The sequence below is a fragment of the Mugil cephalus genome, chromosome 14 (genome assembly GCF_022458985.1).
Source record: "Mugil cephalus isolate CIBA_MC_2020 chromosome 14, CIBA_Mcephalus_1.1, whole genome shotgun sequence".
NCBI lineage: Eukaryota > Metazoa > Chordata > Actinopteri > Mugiliformes > Mugilidae > Mugil > Mugil cephalus.
The window spans coordinates 5,511,345-5,534,811 of record NC_061783.1 but is presented as its reverse complement, the minus strand read 5'-3'; the positions used below and the strand labels follow the sequence as shown (position 1 = coordinate 5,534,811).

Here is a 23,467-nt window from a genome sequence, read left to right as displayed (position 1 = left end):
GCATTAGTTTATCTAACGCGACAGTTATGAGTCACAACTTGAAATGATTGTGATTTGCCACACAAGCACAGTCAGGCGCCAGCCAAGGAATTCCAGTGAGTCAAATCAGCTCCCTATTTAATGGCACTACTATCTAAAGTATCCCCATTATAAAGACGTCGAAGGAAGTATCATTGCCCTGATTGGCCTCTCACTAACAGCACAACCAATCAATTGCTCAGATGACGCAAATGACACTGATTGTCTTATTATAACAAGAAGGGAAATATTTTTGGTCCAATGTTGGATCAGGTTGAACCTGGCAGGGTTAAAGACCTGAGTTTGACCTCTGCCACATTGTTATGGCCAGACAAGTGTATAGTGTTAAGCTTGCACTTCAAGGGAAAAACTGGACTCAACACAGACTCGTTGCGGTGGCTCACTTTATTTGTGAGTTCAAATAAGTTGGAGGTTAGTGGGGGGTTGGAGGCAGATCGAGCTCTGTGCAGGCCAGGAGCACTGTTGTAGTCCGGGGCGAAAAGGCAGGTGAGGTAGGGCTGGGCACAGCGGCAGGATGGCTGGACGGTGGCACTGGAACAATAGACAACACAAAAAAATCATAAATGTGCGACTTAGACTTAGGGACATGCTAACAGGCCAACAGTTACCACTGGTGAATCACTGACGCCGGACGGCAGGATGGGCCCGGCTCATACCCTGCAGACAGGGAGGGGGAGTTGATGAGCCGGATGCAGAGCAGGTGTAGCTCCAGGTGGAGACAGAGTCATGTCCAGCCCACAGAGACAAACAACAGAGGGGAGGGGGAAACAGAGACAGAGGAAACCTGCACATCCTAACATATAAGGAGCATATCCAACTCAGTCAGGCCTATGGGATGCACTAAATCACAAGTAGTAAGAACCTACTGACAGTGGTCAGAGGAAGGCCTGTAATGCTTCCTGTCCACATACTGTATTTATATATTTCATAGGTAAGTTTTCATCATTGGATCAATGTTTACGTGTATTTAAAGAAATTTTAATTTGGGGGTTGGGGGGAATGCAAAATTTAAATTGTACAAACAATGTCTAATCAATCAAGATTCACAGACACCCTGTTGAAGGCCTACGGACTAATGGACTGGTATAATACTAATCTGTCTATGTTGCTATGGGTAGCTCAGAGATTGCCTAATTTCAGACTTGCTTCCACAGTTCAAGGGCAGGTCTTCACTCAAGGGTATTTTTGTATTTAATGTCATAATCCATATTTCACTTCCAGTTATAATCACCATTTCTGGACTTCTACATCAAACGCACAGTTAGAATCAAACTTTCCAGTAGTATATTTTTCTCCTCAGCGGGCAGTGCTGCTCTGGTGCTATGGAAATGAAGCATTGGTTCACTCACAGCATCATCGATTGCCTCAACCAGGCAGCCAGAAGAGTCACAGGTGAGCTGACAGTCCACTCACATAACCGATGACAGACTTAGGTAATCAACAGATTTCAGCAGAATGAAAAAAAAAAAAAACTCACTCATTAGGCTGTGCCTCTCCATTGAGCGGAGTTGTACGACACAAACCCATACTTGGTCCTGATTAGACTGTGGAGAGCACTCACTGATTTTCACCATGGCCTTGCAATCAGTGTAGGATCAGGATGAAACAGACCAACACTGTGCTGACAACTCTCAAATCAGTGACTTACAAACTAAAATACTCACATCATTTTCTGAGTCCTGACAATTGCTACTTTAATTTGGTGCCATGTCTGTCTTTTCCTTTTCTGGTTGCTGTTCGTCATGATGGTTTCAATAACTGCTTGGTGTGTCTTGTGCTGCCATTTTTAAAAGAAGCCAATGCTTGTAGCAAAACAGGAGGCAAATAGCAATGTTAAATAGCAAAAGTTAAATTATGTCTGAAACAAATATTCGTTTACTCAGACCCTTCGCAAATATGATATTACTTTGTATTTTATTGCATAAGTAATCCATTTGACATTTTTAATACTTAAATAATGGCTTCAAATACAAAACATTCTGCTGCTTTAAGACATCAAGGTGAGTCAAGTCAGGTCTATCTGAAACCCTAAAGTTTCCTCATTTGTACTCCCAGAAATCAAACACTGACGAAGCTCATGAGGACTGGCCAACACAAAGAAGACCAAGAGTTCTTCTGCATCAAATTCATTAAGTTACCATCTTCAGATGCCAGTACTTGAGGTGAAATAATCTAATCCAGGTAAAGGGTCAATCAGCTAACCAGATTCCCAATGAACTGATGTATATTTCCTACAGTAGGTTATGAGTTTCCCCCAGGTTGCCCTCACAAGCTGACATGCCTGGGATACCGTTACAGGTTTAGAGGTCTTTAAGTTCAATGGGATACCAGGCTAGGCAAAGAAGCTAAGATACACGTGTGTCTCTTACTGTTTGATATGCTGTAGTCGTATTAGACACAAAATTTCACACCCTATTCTGGGTCTGCCCACAAAATTGTGTTTTGCTTTAGGACAACCCAGGGCACACTACGACCCAATGCTTGAGCCAGCCTGTTCCCATACGAGGACACTGATCTCCCCATTTCCCCCCGAGGTGAATCCAGACAATATGTGAAAAAGAATGATTTTGGTATATGCCATCATATTTTGTTAGCTCATGACCACTACAATGATAGTAGCCCAAAGGACACAGGTAGAAGACCACGGTCCCAGGTTCAGACTTCCCCCAATGTCTTCCTTCTCTTTGAGGTATCCAGGAGAAACTTAAGCTAATTCAGATGACTAGGCACTGGTGAGAGCAACCAAAACTTTGGTCAGTCTTGTGCAGGCGTGACCCTTTGAGTGTTTTTCATACAATTCATGTCATCTTCTCCCTCACAGGAAATGTGTTGCCAGCAAAGTGTGGCCCTTTCCATGGGTGACAGATTGGCTCTATAATGACATTTCTACCCTTTAGTAAGGTGGCTTTCTTTATAAAATAGGAAAATAACAATAAGTCTTAATGGATCATAACATATACATTTAGAAATAAAGACTCTGGTTAATATAGGCCCGTTGCAGGAATTCAGATTGGACATATTACATGGCAAATTGTTATTTTCCAGGGAAATAACAAACAGCATTGATAGTGGATGTGGTATATATCTTTCCAGCCCAAATGGTTTGCTCAAGCTGTGTTACCATAGAAGCCCAATCCAATGTGTAATTGCTAATGGGCTCATTAGTGTGGGGGAGAGACACAAGAGGGGAAAGGAAAATGTCCAGTACTGTGGTGCAGCTACTTTTCATGTTAACTGTGCTGTATCGGCGTACTTCAGTTCTACTGCTTCACTGTTTTGTGCATCATAGTAATTATTTGCTTAGAGAAAAATGGAATTTCAGCTGGTAGGTGCATAATGGATGGCAGAGGGCCATTGTGGACCAATTACTATACATTTTCAAATTCAATTTAGATAGTAGTTGTATGTAGTTTTGTAGTTGTAGAGCCGTGACAAAAGCATAACTTGTTTTCTCCTCAGACAAAAAAATAACATACAGTTCCAAGCACAAGTGTACTCAAGGAGCAAACAAAGGACACAGTGTGAAGTGCTGTCGATAAACGTGCAGACCATTACACATGAGTGTGTGACCTCAAAAGAATAAGAGGAGAGATGGTGTGCATAAAAACACTTTCCAAGATGGTTTCTGAAACTCTGAGCTGGGTAGCATTTACTGTTGTGTAGCCCTTGTGGTTAACAATACAGGCTACGACTGGGGATAAAGCGGAAGACAAAGAGTACACAACGGGTTAACAGCCTTAGAAGAGCTAAAGTGGAATCTCAAAAAAGAAACAAGGAATCTATAGAGGTAGACTGGTTGGCAAATACTGGAGCGTGGGTTGCACCTGAAGCAAATTAGATTGAGAACTGCACTGTTAGCCCCGGTTCATAGTCAACGCCGCCCTACCGAATTCGTCCCTCTCAGGTTATCCAGTCTTTTTTTGACACTTTCTATGCTCTTCCAGATGGCAACAGCAATTTCTATCCATGCATTCTCTGTGTCAATCTTCTAAGAGTAGGGATGTGAACTGGGTGAGCCCGTACAAGCTCGCATGGTTTCCCTACCTCTCCCGTTATGTTGCCAACAGTCTTCTTCTGTTGTATAACAAAATGGTCAATAAGTTCATTAGATGAATTGGCGCCTCCCACGGCAACGGATTGTATTGCACGCGTCGAGCAGGCACGTTTTTCGACGCAGCGATGCATCATGGCGGCCAATTCGGCACTTTGCGTCGCTAGTGTTGATTATGAACCGGGCTTTAAAGTTGACAAAAATGGCTTGTTTATGGGTAGCTACCACAGAGGTGAAGAACTGGTGGAGAACTGGTGAAGAGTGGGACAGTTGAAAGTCTTTAAGTAAAGCGTCAGGCTTGATTGGATGATGAGAAGCCGGTGAGTTTGCAGCCCAGCCCCAGCGTAACGTCCTGCAGCAGCTCTGGTCAGGTCACCTGAGGCAGAAAGGAAACACTTACATGGTTAAGTAGAGATTAAGTAGGGACCCCACACCTACTATGTGCATTCTTTTTCATTCCATATGGAGCTTTTCAAATAATACACAGGTTCAAATATTCTTTTTTTTTTTTTAATTTCAAACATGTGCAACACTAGGGTGGCCATGCAACTTCCATAAATGCAAAAAAATACCTGACATATACACATGGGATTTCACCTTGGGAGTGCATAGGCTATCTTTAAATGTGTAGAGGAAAATTATAAAATATATATAAAAATGTCTAATCACCCAAAGCTTTTGCGACCCCCCGCCCCCCTTGCAGTACCTCCGTGGACCCCCTAGGGGTGACGGACCCCCTTTGATGACCTGTGCTTTACAATTTTAGCTAACCAGAAGAAGACAAAAGAAAACGTCAGTTTAAAAGTAAATAACCCATATATTTAATCTTCCGCCTCCATTCCGATTATTATGTTTCAGAATTGGCCTTTACCACATACACAACCAGTTAAAACGTTCGGCCACACTTTCTCGTTGAATTGAATGAGACAGTTTGTCCAAACTTCTGACTGGTAGCGTATTTGCTTTATGTTACCTGTTCATATTATCAATTTTTTTTTTCCACAATGGCAAAAAAAAAAAAGGTTGAGTAAAAACAGAAAGGAAGTTGCCTCAGCCTTCGCTGCCACTTTGCACAGTCCATCAGATACAGAGCGATGTGTCTGTGGCCAAGTGACAAGTACAAATCTTATATTAATTCATCTTTTAGCGCTGTATTGGTTCTCATCCGCCCTTGAGAAAAGAATTCTGTAATTTTCGCTGCTAAATGGTGCACTGTGTTCATGTCCATGTAGTCTCTAAATTTGTTTTTGTTGGGGCTGGTGGGTTGGTCCGAATGTCTGTCTCTCTAAACAATACAGCGAGCCACCCATTGAAACACAGAAATAGCACTACTGTATGATTCACTTCAAGATGTCAGAATTGTTGCTGTATTTCTCTGTCATTTTTGGGATGTTGGAAGAAAACTAATTATTTTATCAATATTTCTTTTATGTAGCTGTCTGCCAGCACTGAATACTGCCTGGATTTCCTTTACTTCAAATCTGAATGTGCTTTTTGATGCAATAGGAACTTTACATTCATTACCAGTTTTATGCCCCGGCACACTCTGTACCTTGAATAAATCTACTGAAGGCACTAAGTTAACTTTTCTTGAGTTCTAAGTGCTACATTAACCTTGAAAGTGCGCTAAAGTACTCTATATGGCATAATTTAGAGACAGAACATTTTAGGGTGGCTTAATTAGTTTTTTTTTCCTGCTACATTTCTGCAGAAAAATGACAAACAGGTCACAAAACATTTGCAGATTTTCACACCTGAAATTAGACTGAGAGAAACCACTCAAAGAAATGAAACAGTAATATTATACTTGTGCATTTATGTTGTGAAAAGGGTGTGTCATATCTGTGAGTTGCAAACGTGTGTGAATCCTTGTTTTCAGCATCTGTTGTGACTCCCTGGTGCAGACATTAGAACGTCTACAGGGAATGTCTCGTCTCCTGTAACTGTACACACACACACACACACACACAAGTAGACTATTTTGAACTATAAATATACGTATGCTTGGTGTTTTCCAGGAAAGTCCTCAGGCAAATCGGAAGCGAATTTCACAGTTTATTCATACAGAACAGATAATAACCAGCATGTCGGATAGATGCCGATACTGCGGCACCAAGTCCAAAATTGGTAAGTGCTCCCGTAAAATATTCACAGTACTGTCCATTGATTGACTGACAGGTGATCTCTGGGTGGAAAATAGTTCGGTGGGATTACCGCTTTAAATGCTTTAACAGGAAATGTTTCGCATGTATAGTAGGCTTCCAAGAGGGGGGCTTCTTTGGATTCAAGCCACACGTCCATCAGCTAAGTTGTGATGACTCATGCTGTTCCACCATGCCTACGCACATCTATCCCTCCGCTGCACACCAGCTTTATCTGTTTCCGTCTATTCCTTTCCATCGCCCTCTGCTATTGTCCTTATCCCACTCTCACACATACAGAAACACACAGTCAAACACATATTTATGGCCTAACCCTCCTCCCCCTTCATTCTGAGAGGCAAGAAGCTAGAACACGGTATTCTTCAATTCCACCAATCCGTGCCCTCATTTTAAACATATTTCCTGTCTAATTCCCCCAGTTACGTAACAGACAATTATACAACCAATTCCGTGCTCCTTCAAAGACTAGCCGCACAAGGGCAGTCCAAGCACAACGTTAAGCAGAGCGCTGGTGATAGAGGAAAAGGGAGGAAATGTGTAAGTAATTTTAATAAAGAGATGGAATACTGTTAAAGCCCATCATGGACTAATGATAGGAAATGAATTACGGGGGAGGGAAGGAGCCAGTGTGAAATTGTCAATTAGGATTTTCTTCCTGTGGTGACGAGAGGGAATTCAATAAGCCAGAGGCAATAGCAGGCCGCGTCTATATGGAGATCACAGAGGCCTGATTCTCCCTCCCTGTGTGAGCTGGAGCTCGACAAGTTAAAGGCAAACTGCAGATTATGAGATCGGCCTCAATGAATGCACTGAAGTGGTCACGGAGGAGGGTGTTTTATCATCCAGTTAGTGTCATCCACCTTTGCAGCTTGATTGATGACCTCAAGTACAAGTACATCATTTTGTATGGATTCTTACATGCAAATGACACCAATATAACATCCTTAGTGATCATATTTAATGGTTTGAAGGGTAAGGTTAATCTAAGTGGGTCTCTGACCGTAACAGTGAAATAACTTATCCTGCCAAAAGTGCAGCCCAAAAGTCTGAGACCACAGTCAAAGTCCGTCATATTTTCATGTAAACGTAGAACTAATCCGTGATTTTGAAGATTCAGAAAATGTATCTTATGACACATAAAAGCTTCTGATTTATAGGTCAACAGTCAAACTGATGCAAAGTGACCATGTTAATTCCTTTGTGCAATAGATCAGAGTTCCTCGAGTTGTAGCCTTCCTTCCCTAATTCAATGTAAAACAAAACATGTGAAACCCCATTGACTACTCAGAGACATCTACTAAGGTTTGCATTGACCCAGCTATCTCACTTACACTGCTTCTGGAATATCAGTGCCCATCTTGGACACAAAAATGCACTGGATGTAGCACCGTTAAGCTCAGAAATGTTCTTGTTAAGTCAGTACCATTACGTATAGGAATTCTCAGTAGCATCGACATCATGGATAACTTTGTTAAAAGTGAAACTCTCTTTCTAAAGGAATCTTTAAATCACGGCTGAGAGGGCAGTGCATGGCACTCTGAAATGCTGCATGAGTTCCAAAGCACAACCAAGCAGAGCAAAAGTGACCATGCAGATGATCAATACAAATATGTTTATACAGTAAGACAGTAAGAAAATCAACCTCATCACAGTTACAGAAGTGCTCATATCAGCGAAGGTCCTGTTAAGGGAGGACTGTCTAGTATTGAGTGGTCTCAAAGGAGCAGGGTCCTGTAGGCATTTCTCAGGATGACAACATTAGAGAGGGCTAAGACATTCGAAGATTTTTTATTTACTTATGGACACAAGTTAGGCATTTGTAACCGTATCAGGGGGTGTATGAAAGGAGATGAACTGGAGATGGACACCTGCACTTGCACAGACTTTGTAATAGTGTACATCTCTTTTTTTCTTACCTCCGAAGTGAAAACTAGCAATTTTACTTTGCTACCTTGTGTAACAGTGAGTCTCTAGATGCTGACTGAGTAGTACTGAACCTGATTTGAACTCCAATCAAATTTGATGCAACAAAGAATGAAGCACAGCAAAAGTCTTTAGCTCCAACAGTACTGGGAGAGCTCTGAAAAGTCGTGCTGGTTGCATTTTTACTAGAGATAGGGCCTGCTCCTGGTGCAGGGAAGAAGAAATAATAAGTAGTATACATTGACGGATGGTATAGAGTGCATGCCAATTCCAAGAGAAACAAATACAGCTAAATACAAAATGGAAACAATCACACCTACCAAATATCTTGCAAGGATGCAACTCTTCAAGGCTGTTATTTGTAGTGTAGGCCTATAAACAGAATTTTAATTATCTGTGTTATCTGAAAACGTTTAGTATGCTAAGTTGTCCTCTGTACAGTTGCAGGCCTCCTGGCTGCCTGGATGGGATGTTTTCCAGGCTGTAACAGCTCTGCGGTCACGTGGCTGGGTGGGATACAAGGTTTGGGGGCAAGTGGGGGCAGGGAAGCAGAGGGGAAAATCACATGTTCCCTGGAATGTTAGGCTCTGTTATGGGTGAGCAGTGGGAAGCTCACGGCCATCAGCATGAAAACAGTGGAGGCGCTCAGTTAAGCTAAGGTTGGAGAGGTGCAGCTGCGGAACTTATGCTGCTTAAAATGAAATCATAATGTATCTATATGTTGTATGATACAGATATGGAAATGGATGATAATAATGTATGACTTATTGTTCCAGAGGATACTAACTGGTAACAGTAGCTACCAACAGGACATTAGCCACTCACCAAATCAAGCTAACATGTTTGTGTGGGATCATTCCTATATTCCCCGGGTCCTATGTTCCCCACTTTGTATGTGACCGGGGAATATAGGACCCTTTTTTTAAAAAGGGTTAGAGTTAGGGACAGGGTTAGGGAACATAGGGGAACATAGGTACGCTCTCCGTGGTGTTAGCCTATGATGTTAGCTTGCTCTGACTGTTCAGTTGGTTGGTCAACAGTTTTATTCACATATTGTGAGTAGAGTTTTTCTCAACTCCATCTCAGAATAGCTTTTATGGCAGCATAATACCACCAACTCTTATGACTACCATCGACTTCCAAAACATACTGCAACAAATGCTTTGGCTAGAATCTATACCTAGATTACTGCACACACTAATGCTGTTGATAATTTCAAATACTTATTCTACCCCTCAGCTTTGGATACAGTGGTGGTAGTAATACTACTGACGCTCCTGAAATCACCTTCTATATTACCACAGGTGCAACTGTAGAGGTGCTACTGCTCGTATTATTATTGTTGGCTGGTACTGCTATATTCACTATAATGCCAAAAGTATTGACTCACCTGCCTTAACACGCTTATGAACTTAAGTGACACCCCATTCTTAATCCATAGGATTTAATACGACGTTGGTTTAATATGACGCAGCTTTAACAGCTTCAACTGTACTGGGAATGGTTTCCACAAGAGTTAGGAGTGTATTTTTTTGACTGTTTGCATAAGTGCACTTGTCATGTCAGACACTGATGTTGGACGAGAAAGCCTGGCACGCAGTTTTTGCTTTAATTCACCACAAAGGTCTTATATCAGGTTGAGGTCAGGACTCTGTGCAGGCCGCTCAAGTTCATCCACACCAAACTCTCTCATCCATGTCTTTATGGACCTTGCTTTGTGCACTGGTGCACAGTCATGTTGGAACAGGAAGGGGTTCATCCCCAACAGGTTCCCACAAGCACAGAATTGTCCCATATCTCTTGGTATGCTGAAGCATTCAGAGTTCCTTTCCCTGGAGCTAAGGGGCCAAGCTCAGCCCCTGAAAAACAACCCCACACCACAACCCCCCCTCCACCAAACTTCACACTTGGCACAATACAGTCAGATAAGTACCATTCTCCTGGCAAACCCAGAATGGTCCATCAGATTTCCAGATGGAGAAATGTGAGAACATCTCCACTGCTCTAGAGTCCAGTGGTGTTGTGCTTTACATCACTGCATCCATCGCTTTACATTGTACTTGGTGATGTTTGGTTTGGATGAAGCTGCTTGTCCATGGAAACCCATTCCATGAAGTTCTATACACACTGTTCTTGAGTTAATCTGAAGGCCATATGAAGTCTGGAGGTCTGTAGTGATCAACTCTGCAGAAAGTTGGTGACCTCTGTGCACTATGAACCTCAGCATCCACTGATACCCCTCTGTCATTTTTTGTGGCCTGACATTTTGTGGTTGAGTTGCTCTCAGTCGCAATCACTTCCACTTTGTTATAATACCACTGACAGTTGACTGTTGAATATTTAGTAGTGAGGTAATTTCATGACTGGACTTGTGGCATCCTATCACAGTACCATGAGAGCCACCCATTCTTTCACAAATGTTTGTAGAAGCAGTCTGCATGCCTATGAGCCTCAATTTATACACCAGTGGAACCATGGAAGTGACTGGAACATCTGAATTCAATTATGTAGATTAGATTAGATTCAACTTCATTGTCATTACACGTGTACAGGTACAGAGCAGTGACATGCAGTTTAGAATCTAACCAGAAGTGCAATAAGCAGCACATGTAGGATAAATAGTGTGGTATACAAGCTGTATGGTACAGGTTGCTTTTATAACATATGGACAATATTTACCGATGAAAACATATGTACAGGTGAAACCATATATACAGGTGAGTGAGTAATGTATATAATGTATGTAAAGATTTTTTTCTCACTGCTTAAGAAATGGAAATGCAGCTTGAGAGTTAGTGGAAAGTGTTGTATAGGCACATTACTTCGTATTCGTTGCTTGGACAGACTAGAATGTAACGTTAAAGTGCAACCTGCGCCCAGACCCTGAGTAGACCCTATGTGAAGCTCAGGCCAACCCTGATCAAGCAGCTAAAATTAGATTTTCAGAAAAAAGCAGCAAGATGTGACTTTCACAGATGTTGGAGAAGTGCTCTTTACCAACCCAGAGGGACAGTTTCTTCTCCACCCTCACTGGCATTTTGTATCACGCAGACTAGACTTCATTTCAGCTACTGAGTTAGTCTAGAGAGGTGCCACTGGAAAGTGTTCTGCCCTTTGTACAGAGACCAGCCTTTTGTTGTGGCTTTCCAATCTCATTGTACAAAATACAATTCATTGCTTTGAGCTTTTCGTTTATTTCTCTAAATACTTTACTCAGGAAGAATGCATCGCGTTGAAGCACTTGATTAGCCTATGCATGCAGTGCTGTGATATGTGATATTGGTCAAAGATACAGTACATATGAAAGAAATATGCTGTGTAAGCATACAGTCAGCATCAGGCCACCAACATGCAGTTTGCCCTTGTGTTGGACAATAAAGATACTTCCTGCTGTCATAATGCTTACATTTAAAATGCAGAGGTTGAAGGAAGAGAGAAAATGCCACTGCTGACTACCAAATGTTGTGCTCTGATGTATTTCATTGAAACTATATAAATATATATATATATATATATATATATATATATATATATATATATAATATATATATAAATATATATATATATATAATAAAGTCTTGTTCTGCAGGTAATACGAATAGAAAAGTGCACTGTTGAGAGTTCCATCAAATGTTGTTTTGAGATCTATCCCATTTGTCGGTTGGAAGGTCTGAGACACACTGTGTTTCGCATGCAGAATATATCCATGACATTCAACACAGTGGGGCTGTCTATTGCACTAATGGAGAGTCTCTATCCAGGGAACGATACAGTTCATACTGAAGGGCCAAAATGTAGAATACCAGAGGCAGTTTTCGACAACAAGAAGCAACTATTAAAAAAATGTAAAAAAAAAAAAAAAAAAAATGTTGGAACACCACACCAAAAACAAAGAAAATTGTTAACAGTCAAAGGTTGATGAAAAAAGTTCAAGCAATTAACTGAGGCTGGACACAATTTCCAGCAAAAATTCTCAGAAACTGTCCAAGGTACAAAGCAGAAACAGGAGATGTAACACCAAGTAAAACAGATATCTAAAAATGATTTAAGAGACTACTCTTCGTGAACTATAACCACTACTTTATTGATAAATACGTCAAACAAGCTGGACTCTTTTAAAGCTTTGGTTCAGTGAGTGAGTGACTTGAGTGTAATTCTGATGTCATTTAGTCTTGAAAGCCTGTGTTATTATTTTTACCATTAGCTGGCCTGGCGAGGCCAACACTCCACTGGGATTCCATTATGGGACGCGTTTCTACCAATACAGAGAAAATATTCCCCCTGCATGCAAGATAGTCCTACAACCAATCAGAGCCATTGTGTTGTAAACAAATTCAACTTCATGATCCATGGTCACTGTTATATTCCTATCCATCACCACACTGGAGCAAAACGAGTTCCCAAAATAGGGATTCCAGACCACATTTGAATTTAGTCTGTCCTCCAGGCTAATTATATAGTATTCATATTTGTAAACTGTGTTGTTAGGAAGACCAATGTCTTTTATATATTTTTTCCATATTCCATTTTGTTTTTGAGGAAACCTCTTGCCAAAGCCAACTTGAGTCTTTTAAGCATAAAAAATGCGCATTGCAGTTGTCTGAGCCATTGCTGCGGAGTAATGCAAAAGTAATGTAACAGGTAGTTAACAGATTATGTTCTACATGGTACAAAGTGTGCTATTGTCCCACAGATCTTGTAACATTATAAATAGAGTTGCTTCTGCTTGTACTTCTGCTATTGATGCTTCTACTATGTCTAATGCCACAGCTAACACCGTCACTACTGGAAATGCTCTGCTGTTACTATTGGTGCTAAACCTTATCCAGAGGCTAGATGTAAGGATTACTGCGTGGGATATGACAGGCTTCATCACTCTTAGCCAAAAAATGAAAGAGTGGTGTGTAATGCAGCACATTCCAGTCATGTAGTGGGCACCAAGAAGGTCACTCAGCCAGCTGTTAAAATGCAGCCACATCTGTTTCTTTGAGGAAAAACTCAGCCCACCTGTGGAATAACTTGCTATCAAATTAGTTCAAGTAAAGACTCCAGCACTCTCTCAATTTTCTACTCCACTAAAAAAAACATGTCTTGTGGAGTTTTCTAGCGTGTTTGTTTTTAAGGTGGAGACGGATTTCGTGGATTAGGACTTAACAACTGTAAATATCAGCACTATACTGGCCTCGTTTTTTGACTGCTGAACTTGTCGGCTTGGTATCTCAGTAGATTCGGCTTGAAAACCAAAAGTGGTTAAAAGCAGACCATTCCATTACCATTAGACCATTAGAGCTGTCCAGAGAAGAAACACAACTTAAACATGTTAAAAAATAATAATAACACCTAGTGTTATGGGTAGACCTAAGGGCACCATCAGAAAAGCTGGAGAACATGTCATTTGGCATTGCCAGACCGCTACAATCAGCTATTTCCAACTATGTACAACCACCACGGAGCACCTGTCCCACCATTTCCTCTTCCCACACTTCCACCACCTCCCCAACGAGATCCCATATCAAACATTTCACCCCCTGAAGGTATCATGGAAGTGATCAGAGTGAAATCAAAAGGAGTTACATACCTTACGCTAGAATACTACATTGAACAAGCTACTGTGGCCTCTGTCTGATGGTAGCCATCTATAAAATATAATGAGACGGAGCGTGCACTTCATCTGCTTCACTGTTACAGGGAGATAAGGCCTCTAGAGAGTAACGGAGCAGTCGTGTTTAAGGTGTAGATGGAGGATACGGATGGAAAGTAGCTGTGCTCCTGTGTTCTCTGATATTAAGACAGGTGAGACTGAGCTAACTCTTAGCTAAAGTCAGAGCGAAGACAAGCACTGTTTTCAAAGGATGCAACTCAAAAGAGATTTGCGCTATTCTCTCAAACAGGGGTGTGTTCCCAGAGGCCGGTCAGAGGCCCCATTCAACATCCGAACTGGGCGATTTGATCGCAGCTTTAGTACGTGCTCTCACACCTGGCGTTAAAAGACATCTCCATATGTGTCCCCGGCCAGCCCTTGAGATCCGATCACAGTTTGGTGCTCTGTATGCAAACAAGCACCAACATCATTTGGGGCACAGCAGAATATCTTTACAGCTGCTGTCTCTAATAGATCACTACTGCTGTTTTTGTGTGTGCCTGATGACTTAGGCACACATGTTAAGTTATTATTCACTGATTACCACCCTGACTTTAGGTATTTTAGAGACTTCTCAGATTACAATCTCTTTAAAAAAGAGCTACATGAAGACAGTATACGGCTCCTTACTCTGTTTCTATGACTGCATCAATAACAAAATGCATTTTAATTTTAATTAGTTCATCGTTGTTTAATTTTATTCTTTATTTGTTTAGTTAACAGCTGCAAACAGAATATTTCAAAAGGTTGTCAGTTACAGAGCTTTGTCCTTTTCAGGCGATCATTCAGAATAAATAGTCGTGTTGTCTTTTTTTCTGATGAATGAGCCAAAGCTCCACTCATACATCTACTTCAAACTGGTCACATGTGATCGGACTGCCCAGGGCGGATGTTAATGCTAGATCTGAACGGGGCCTCGGTCCCCTGGCTCCTCTCAAGAAGCACTTAATCAAGGCTTGTTTCTCCCTAAGCCTTTGTGACAGAATGAGATGGCGTACAATTTAATTGTGGATGGGGCTAATTCCTAGTTAATGTCTGGAGAAACATCGGCGCAAGAGCCAGGACACAACATGAGGCCTGAGCCTCATTCTGAGCACCAGCACCACAAGGCAGGCCGTTTAGCCGTGTTTAGATATCAGATTGTTCCTCATGGAGAAGTTTGGGAGGTTACCACCATTGCACAGTGTCTGCCTTGTAATCACCCAGATAGTCGAGTAGCTGATTTAGATTTAGAGGAAACATTTTTTTGTCAGTCATTTTTCACATCTGTGGCTATTGCTTTGGGGAGGGGCGACGGTATCACAGACCTTTTCGAGCTCAGATAGAAATCAACAAACCAAGGACAGACCATTCAAACTCCTTTCCCTGTCCAGTAATATTTGCATGAATGAGGCAAGAATAAAGAAGGGGACGAGAGAAGGGTCTGCCCTTCCCTTCCCTTCCCTTCCCTTCACTGTGTCTCAGTCGATGGCAGCAGGAGGAGGTTTGATTTATGTTTCCCAGGATCTGTGCTCCAGGAACAACCCCAGCTGTTCCATTGACACAGCTGAGGCCAGGGGAGAGATGAGTAATGTAATTAACCAATGAATGAAAGGAAGATGGAGAGATTGGTCTCTATGAGAGGGGGCACAGGGGTATAGTTGCCCGCTGATGTTCCCACACGACAGAGCCATATCTCAGCGTGTACCAGAGCTCTGCTCGGATGTTGTCCTCTCAGCATAATTAAATGAGATAAACGCGGCAGAGGGGCAGTGAGCCTTCAAGGCTGACGACTGCATCAGCGTGGCGCAGCTTCATGGCGTCAACTCGTGTTTCAGCGTCAGAAACAGGTCTCTTTACATCTCTGCTTGAACAACAGCTGACTCAAACACATTAGAGAGTGAGAACGACACAGGCACCAGTACTACTACCTACAGATTGGAGCTTGGCCACATTTTGTTCTAATATTCATCCAAGTGAATATACATAGATCAGGCATAATATTATGACCACTGACAGGAGAAGTAAGTAGCACTCAACATGTTGTGATAATCCAGTGTTCTGAGAGAGAGAGACCTACACAATATTATAAAGGTGGTCATAATGTTATGCCTGATCGGTGGAAGTATACATACATCTTTTAAGTTGCCAAAGTTTTGAGGGCTGCTGCTACACAGCGGACAAATCTACTCCACTTACTGATTAAAGAAAAGTACTGAAACCTCCGTAGAAAATTTGAAAGCCGATTACCATAATCTACTTCTCTCATTATCGTCAGATACGTGCCAAACAATTATCCCACCACTTTGTAAAAAACAAACAACCCCCCCCCCCCCCCAGAATACATAATTTGCAGACATTGAGTGCTACGAGGAGCAAAAGGATGGCCAGTATGACATATATATATATATCAGTGTTAGGTCAGCATTTTGTGGAGAAACTGGACTTTCCATTGTAGTGGCTGAGAAACAAAGCAGACCTGAACATGATGTTGACAGCTTTTCAGCATTTCAGAGCCACCTTGTGAGTCCATAGGCTTCCCAATTAGTGTATGTGATGCTTGATGCTGTAAAATACAGTTTATCTCATCTCATCTTCTACTACTGCTTAATCGTCACTAGGGTCGGGGGGGCGGGGGGGGGGCGGGGGGGGGGGGGGGTTGCTGGAGCCTATTCCAGCTGACATCAGGTGAGAGGCGGGGTACACCCTGAACAGGTCTCCAGCCTATCGCAGGGCTAACACAGAGACAAACAACCAAACAACCATTCGGGTCAATTTAGAGTCACTAATCAGCCTAACGAGCATGTCTTTGGACGTGGGAGGAAACCTGAGTACCCGGGGAAAACCCACGCCGACACAGAGAGAACATGCAAACTCCACCCAGAAAGGCCCGAGCTGGACGAAGGCATCAGCGCTAACCACCGAGCCGCTGGGCCGCCCTCAAAGTACAGTTTAATGGAATCAAATCATATAACGTAATTACTCTTAAGTTAATGTTTCTATTTCAAATGAATGATGTCACATCTCTCGAGTTAGATTTCTGAAAACTACGAGTGCATCAGCTAAAATCATGATTTTTATTTTGTAGCTTGAAGAATCGTGACCAAAATGGAGGTTAGTACTGAAGTCCATGCATAGAAAATCCTTACCATATCCAGACTATCCAGAGTCGCTCAGCGTAATCTGTTCGTACTTCTGATATTGGTCTATGTGTAATTAAACAGAGGGATATAGAAGAAGAAGAAGCTTTTAGCCGCCAAATATTCCATTAAATCATCATCCTTTACAGAAACTGACGTAAGAAACTGAAGCATTTGTAATTCCGAGTCTAAATTCTAAGTTAAACAATGACTGCATCTGTGGCTGTCGGTTTAGTAATTATAAAATTCACCTGTGCTCTCTTTCAGTGTTGCTTTTTTTCCTCCTTGCAGCTTAGAATGCTCTAAAAACTTCCACAGCTTTCAGCCCTCTCTGCCTTGCTGTGAATACCAATAACCTAACCGCAAGCCTGTTGAGCTGTCATATTTCCAAAACACCACTGTTATATATTAACAAGTGGACTACTGTGGGCTCTGTCTACAGACTGAAAGGTTCTGAGCAGCGACAGCAGCCTCCTGATGAGATGTCAGCAGAGAGGCGATTGGATCAGTAATGGCGGATCCTGATGTAAAACATAATAGATGTAGTTAAAACCTGGAGAGTACTAACATGGCTCCTTATTAAATCTGTGACCTGTCAAGATTATCTCACAACTTAATAGTTGCAATCATTGATCATCCAAGTGGATTAATTATTGTAGAAATGTAGTACTTATTGAAAACACTGGCCTGGGAAATCAGTTACTGTAGGATTATATAAGTCAAATTAGAGAAATAGAAGGAAAATAACTAACTAAGACGCAGCACAACGGACTGAAATTTCCCAGTCACACAAAAATGGACACCTTAAGGTGAATTAGAATAGAGACAGTTCATTTGGAAACAAAGACAACATTATTGCTCATGCATGGATGTGGATCTACTATATGCTGCGTTTTATAATCCAGCCAGGATCATGTTTGAGATCCAAATAATTTTAATAATAATAATAATTTCAGATATCAGCTTCAAAACTGACATGACCACTGCGTCAGTGTGTTTTATAACGTGTCATCTTTGCATCAGTGCACCTACGTCTGGTAAACTCGTTAGGAAAAGCCAAACACGACGTAAAGTTTGCATATGCTAAGTATTTTTGCCGCCACGCGGAGCGCCGCGATGCAGCCCCGATCGGAGCAGTGCACCGTTGCACATTAAGTAGCTCATGATGTCATGTAAGTAACGTTTCCTCGCTGTGCTGCTCTGGTCAGCTGCACCAAATCAAATCAGCGAGAGCGTCTGTGTTCTGCACACGGTGCCACATTCTCTGCAGTAATTCGACAGACTCTGTACGGTGCATGTCAGAATTGGGTTAAAAAATATATATTATTTGGAGGGTTAGTTGTTCTCTAAGTTAGAGTGATAAGGGTTAATTATTTTAATTCAATTAAATAATGAATAACTAATGGATAAACTAATGAGTGTGTGAATATGATGCATTTATAATATATTGTGTTTATTATATTATCATATACTCATATCATATAACAATATCATCATAGTATAAACTGTTACATGTGAACGCCGTCCACTTAAAGACCCTCCACACTGACAGTTTGTTAACACTCAGTCTAACAGCACGTCTGAACGATCAGGCCTTTGTAAGCCTTCTAATATGTCCCTTTAAAGCAAAGATTGATATGTGCAAGAAAACTATACCTGGAAATAATGAAGCCACACTAAGTGTGCAAAATCTGAATAGCGGGGGAGGAGCATTTACTAAGCAAGCGAGCGGAGAGGTGGACTGAAACTGATGGATATATCCTGACATGATGCTCGGCAGTTCAAACAGTTACAAGCTTATGGATGATTCAGAAGTTAGCAAATGAATGATATCACCATGAATAATTGAAATAAGTGACCAGTGCAAATACATAATATAATGAATGAAACAGATGAAAAGGGTAATGAATTAAAAATTAAAGTAGCTGCAAATTAATTAGCCACTTGATAGTGAAGAATGCTGTATATTAAAACAGAAATAAATTGCCACTTGAGATCGTCAGCTGAAGACAGTAGATGGATATCTGAAGAAAGCTGAAAGTAACGGATGACAGCAGAAAATATGAATCAGTAAAACAAGCGGCAGTAATGAACAGTTCAGATGGCTATATTTGGATGTAACGGGTACTAAAAGCAGGTAATAAACACTGCTTTAGTACATGCTGGCACAAAGGTTTGATGCGTTGCAATAATAGCGTGTGATTTTACCTTCAGATTTGCCCTGTTAGCCTAGCTTAGCATCTCGTGAGCTCTGTAAGGAAGCTGTATGACCCACTATGCAAATAACGTATCACCCAATGTATTTTCCCTCTTGTGATATACACAACCTCAAAATGGAAATTTTCCCAAAAGCTCAGAGTTCATAAGTTGCGTCAGAAATGAGAAATGATGGTTACCCGAATGAATTTTCATCAGATGAGTCAGATCATGTAGCCTATAGACTGGAATTTTACTTTTACAATATTTAGCTCTTTAAGGGGTTTTGTTCTTCTGTCAGAATGACAGAATAATTCAGGGACCTCTGTTCAAATTGAGGGATTCCCTCGTGGCATCTTTCTTTTTTCCATATTGAAGAGACATTGTGTTATACTAATATTTAAATCAGGAACTGACTGAAGATGCGCTGAAATGCCAAAACATCTTTTATAATGTGTGCACAACATAGTTAGTTGTGATCGGTGAGAGAAAGGCAGATGGCACGGCTCAGTGGTGTTATCTGGAAGCAGTCTATGGCATGAACTAACCTACTATATCTACTGGTGTAAAAGGAAGAGCCTGAGCGCAGAAAAGGAGACAGCATGAGAGAGGGAGAGAGAGAGAGAGAGACATCATCACCATGGTGTAAGACAAAGTAATCTGCCCATCCCCCATCACAGCTCCACTGTGCTCTGCTGTGGGTCACACGGTTGCATGTAACAGCAGCCCTCGCTGCTAACCCGTGCTAACTAGCTTCAGCATGGTTTAAACCACCACGTTGTGCTTGCTCAGGGGGAAATTGTAGGGTTTCTCTCTGTAACACTTTAAGCTCTTGACCTCACAATGTGTTCAAGTGCCCTGAAATGACACACAATATGTTAGGATGCGCTGATAGGTTGTTAAAATTTGAATCAATTCATATTATTACGCAACTTATAGGAAGTCAGATATTATCATAGTAGGTGAATGGGATAAGGCTCATATTGATATTAGACTGATGTTTTACTAAAACATGTGTGCATATATTTTCTAGCAGTCAGAACATAATTAGACTAGCTTAGCATAGCGACACAGGATAAAAATATATATAATTCCTTTTTAAGCAGACAGGCAGAGAATAGGCCTTCGACCTAGGGCAGTCACCACAGAATGATATCTTCAAAAGACGGTGCGTTGAGACACAAGCCCTTGACCTGGTCCAATGTTTAACTATTTTTGTGAGGAATCTGTGGACGTGTCGAGAAATGGCTAATTTGCTTTCTTTGAGAGGAATGAGACATCTTATGTCTGCTGTGTTGAACTTTGAGTAGCTGAGTATAAGCTAGCCTGACTGCGTCTTAGCCTATACCACAAAACACATCTATCAACACCTGTGAATGTGTTGAAAAAAAAAACTATAGACAGATTTCAGGAAGCCACACTCAACAACCCTTGAGGCCTTTCTATAACATCCAATGTTGACAATATACTACTGGTGTATCAGAATCATAGGCAAGTATCAAGACAGATGGCAGAACTGCTCCTCCAAAGTCCCCCTGGTGACTGGCTGCAGTAAAGGGCATAAGCTCCACCCCCTGCATGTTAGCAGGTGGGGACTAAAATACACTTAAAATTTTTTTTTTCAAGGACGGTTTCTGTCATTTTATGTAGCTAAAATAATACTGATGTATGCTCAAGTGGCAATATTATGTATAAGTTTCGTTTTAGTTAGTCATTCTTTGTTCTTCGTTATAGAAACAGGATGCGACATGATGGTGTTTTCCAGTTGTCATGCCAACCGCTCCGTAAAGAAGACCGTTTGAATGACTTAGGGAAATGATCTATAATTTGAAACAAGCTGTAAAGTCAATGAAAGCACTGAAAGTTAGAGCTTTAATAGAGTAATTTAGCTATGCTAAGCTAACCATTCTTCATGATATAACAAGCATAATAATACAGTAGATACAGGAGTACAATACATTTTGAATCGTAAACAAAATATAAAATAGCCACATTTTTTCAGTTTGGACAAGGTAGGCAGGCAGTTTGCTCTGGCATCAGGATTTATGCTAAGCTAGGCTAAACGCATTGACCCCAGCATGGAACCAGCAATAAAATGGGCATATTCTGTGACTCATGGCAAAACTACTAGATGCTCCCATCTTTCTGCCTGTGTCCAGTCTTTATACTGCGCTAGGCTAAATGCATCCCGGCTCCATCTCTGTACATTTACACACAAATCAGTATCGATCTTTTCCTCTAATTATCCGAAAGAAAACAAACACGTGTATTTCCCAGCATTTTGAACAATTCCTTTAAAAAAAACAATAGAACACAGATCAGCTGCATGAGAAACAGGGTGCAGCAGCAGCAGCAGCAGCAGACACGCGTGCTCTCCAAGTAAATATGTTCCTATAAAACAAAAGGGAAGAAAAAATCTCATCTCAGACTGACCTGCTTCCCTGCCTTCTGCTTCTGTTACATCTCTAATAGGAGGAAATGGCTTGTGGTGAGGAGAGGATCCAGCCCTTCTGTGGGAGTTTAATTCAATCACAGCCCTGGTCAAAAATGAATTAAAACTCTCATTAAGCCTCCCTCCTGTGTTCCAGGGACTAAGCTGGCTGCGAAGGCTCACAAGTGGAGATTTGGGTGTTACGTAGAGGTATCAGTCAGCTCTGCAGCTATCTGTCTGTGAGTCAGCCATCAGTCACTAACTCCATCATTTTGTTATTTTAATTTGCAGCGCTGGTGCCGCTCACCCACACGGTGCGCCCAGTGAACCCGGCCGCAGACGATCCAAACAAGTCTATCCAGCAAGTCACAGTTTGGCCAAATTGAGCTATCCTGCCTGCACTTCATATCTCACTGACACAGTGAGGATAATACGCCACGATCACAAGACCATTGACCTTTCCGCAGCACACTGTAACTAACCACTTTAGACTGTGGTCATTTATTATATGGAACAGAGAAACATAAAGTGTTGTTTTGTGTCAGGCAGAGAAAGAGGAACCTGCGTGTTGTAACCCCACAGGAAAACATCTCTGTGCCTCCAGCCACTTATGTTTTGCTGCTGAGGGACCAATTCAGTCTCGCATTGTCGCTTCTGAGCTGCAGCTTCCATTATCACCAGAGTCACACTGATACATCGCTACAGCTATTGTCAAGACACAATAGTGTGTTCTATTCTTAGACTCATGCGAATGTATTGTAGTTTTTTTTTATGTCTTAAGAATGTGAACAAATTAATTCTTGAACAGATAAAATGTGCAAGACGTTTTAATTCTCTGCCAACTGAGATGTGAACAAAGCAGGGAGCTCCAAGCAAAAATTATCTAATGCAGATAGAAGCCCAGTGCAATCTGTAAGGCTTACAGCGAATATGTAGTCTTTCTTTATCAGCTGGTTTAAAGCCTGTATAAACAAGGAAAATGTTACTTTACTCTGTGGCGGTGACAAGTATTTAATGATGAGACAAGAGCGCCCCCTGCTGTCCTTAAAATTAGAACGTGTGCTGCCTTCAGAGTCTCAATATAATATGACGGCCACAAAGTAACTGAGAACATGGATGGATTACTGAAGAGGCGTACCCATGAAAACAACAGCAAACAACCACAGACACATAACTCCAAATACACATCAAAACCTGACCTGAGGGACACACAATGACCACAAAGAGACAAAAATAATCTCAAAGAGATGCAAAATTACCCCGAAGTCACACAACATTTTGGCTACGGAGATGGAAAAGCATCAGAGAGATATAAAACAAAACAGAACCACTCAAATAGACTTTAAAGATACACAACAGTGACAAAACAGACAAAAATGACTTAAAAGAGGCACACACACACACACAGAATTCAAGAAACGGATGCAGATTGACCACAAAGATAAATAAGTACTTGTGAGAGGGTGTGACCTCAAGGGCTCACACAACAGAGTCAAAGCAAATGAGATAGAAAAAACACTGTAAACCATACAACATTACTCAAAACTGACACAAAGACGCCCCCAGACACGCACTACAACCGCAAAGAAACATGTCCTCAAAGAGACAGAAGTGAGGTCCAAAGCACAAGAAACAACCCCACATTACAAAATGACCAACTAAACAACTAAAAAACACATGCAGAGTGACCCTGAGGCACACAAAACAATCAAAAAACATAACAAATAACCCCGCAATAACTGAGCCCAAAGACAGCTACAACGATGTTGACAAGTAGAGCTGAGATGATTAATGACAAATAGTTTGGTTTACTGATGTACTGCCGAAGTTGTCTTTTAGAATAGAAGCACCTTCTTAAATATGAGTATTTGCTGTTTCCTGTCACAGTAAACTCGTCCCCTTTGG

The 23,467-nt window shown here is 41.4% G+C and overlaps 1 long non-coding RNA gene across 2 annotated transcripts; it reads right to left on the bottom strand.

The window, feature by feature from the left end:
* Positions 1-405: 405 nt before the first annotated feature.
* On the bottom strand, positions 406-22,114 carry LOC125019546. 2 transcript variants are annotated; one of them, XR_007114084.1, is made up of 3 exons: positions 21,565-22,114; positions 648-4,466; positions 406-570 (listed from the first exon to the last, which is right to left on the bottom strand). It is a non-coding gene; the product is annotated as an uncharacterized LOC125019546 (long non-coding RNA). The 2 variants fall into 2 exon arrangements; XR_007114083.1 differs by lacking the exon at positions 21,565-22,114 and adding an exon at positions 8,496-8,638.
* Between the last annotated feature and the right edge of the window lie 1,353 nt (positions 22,115-23,467).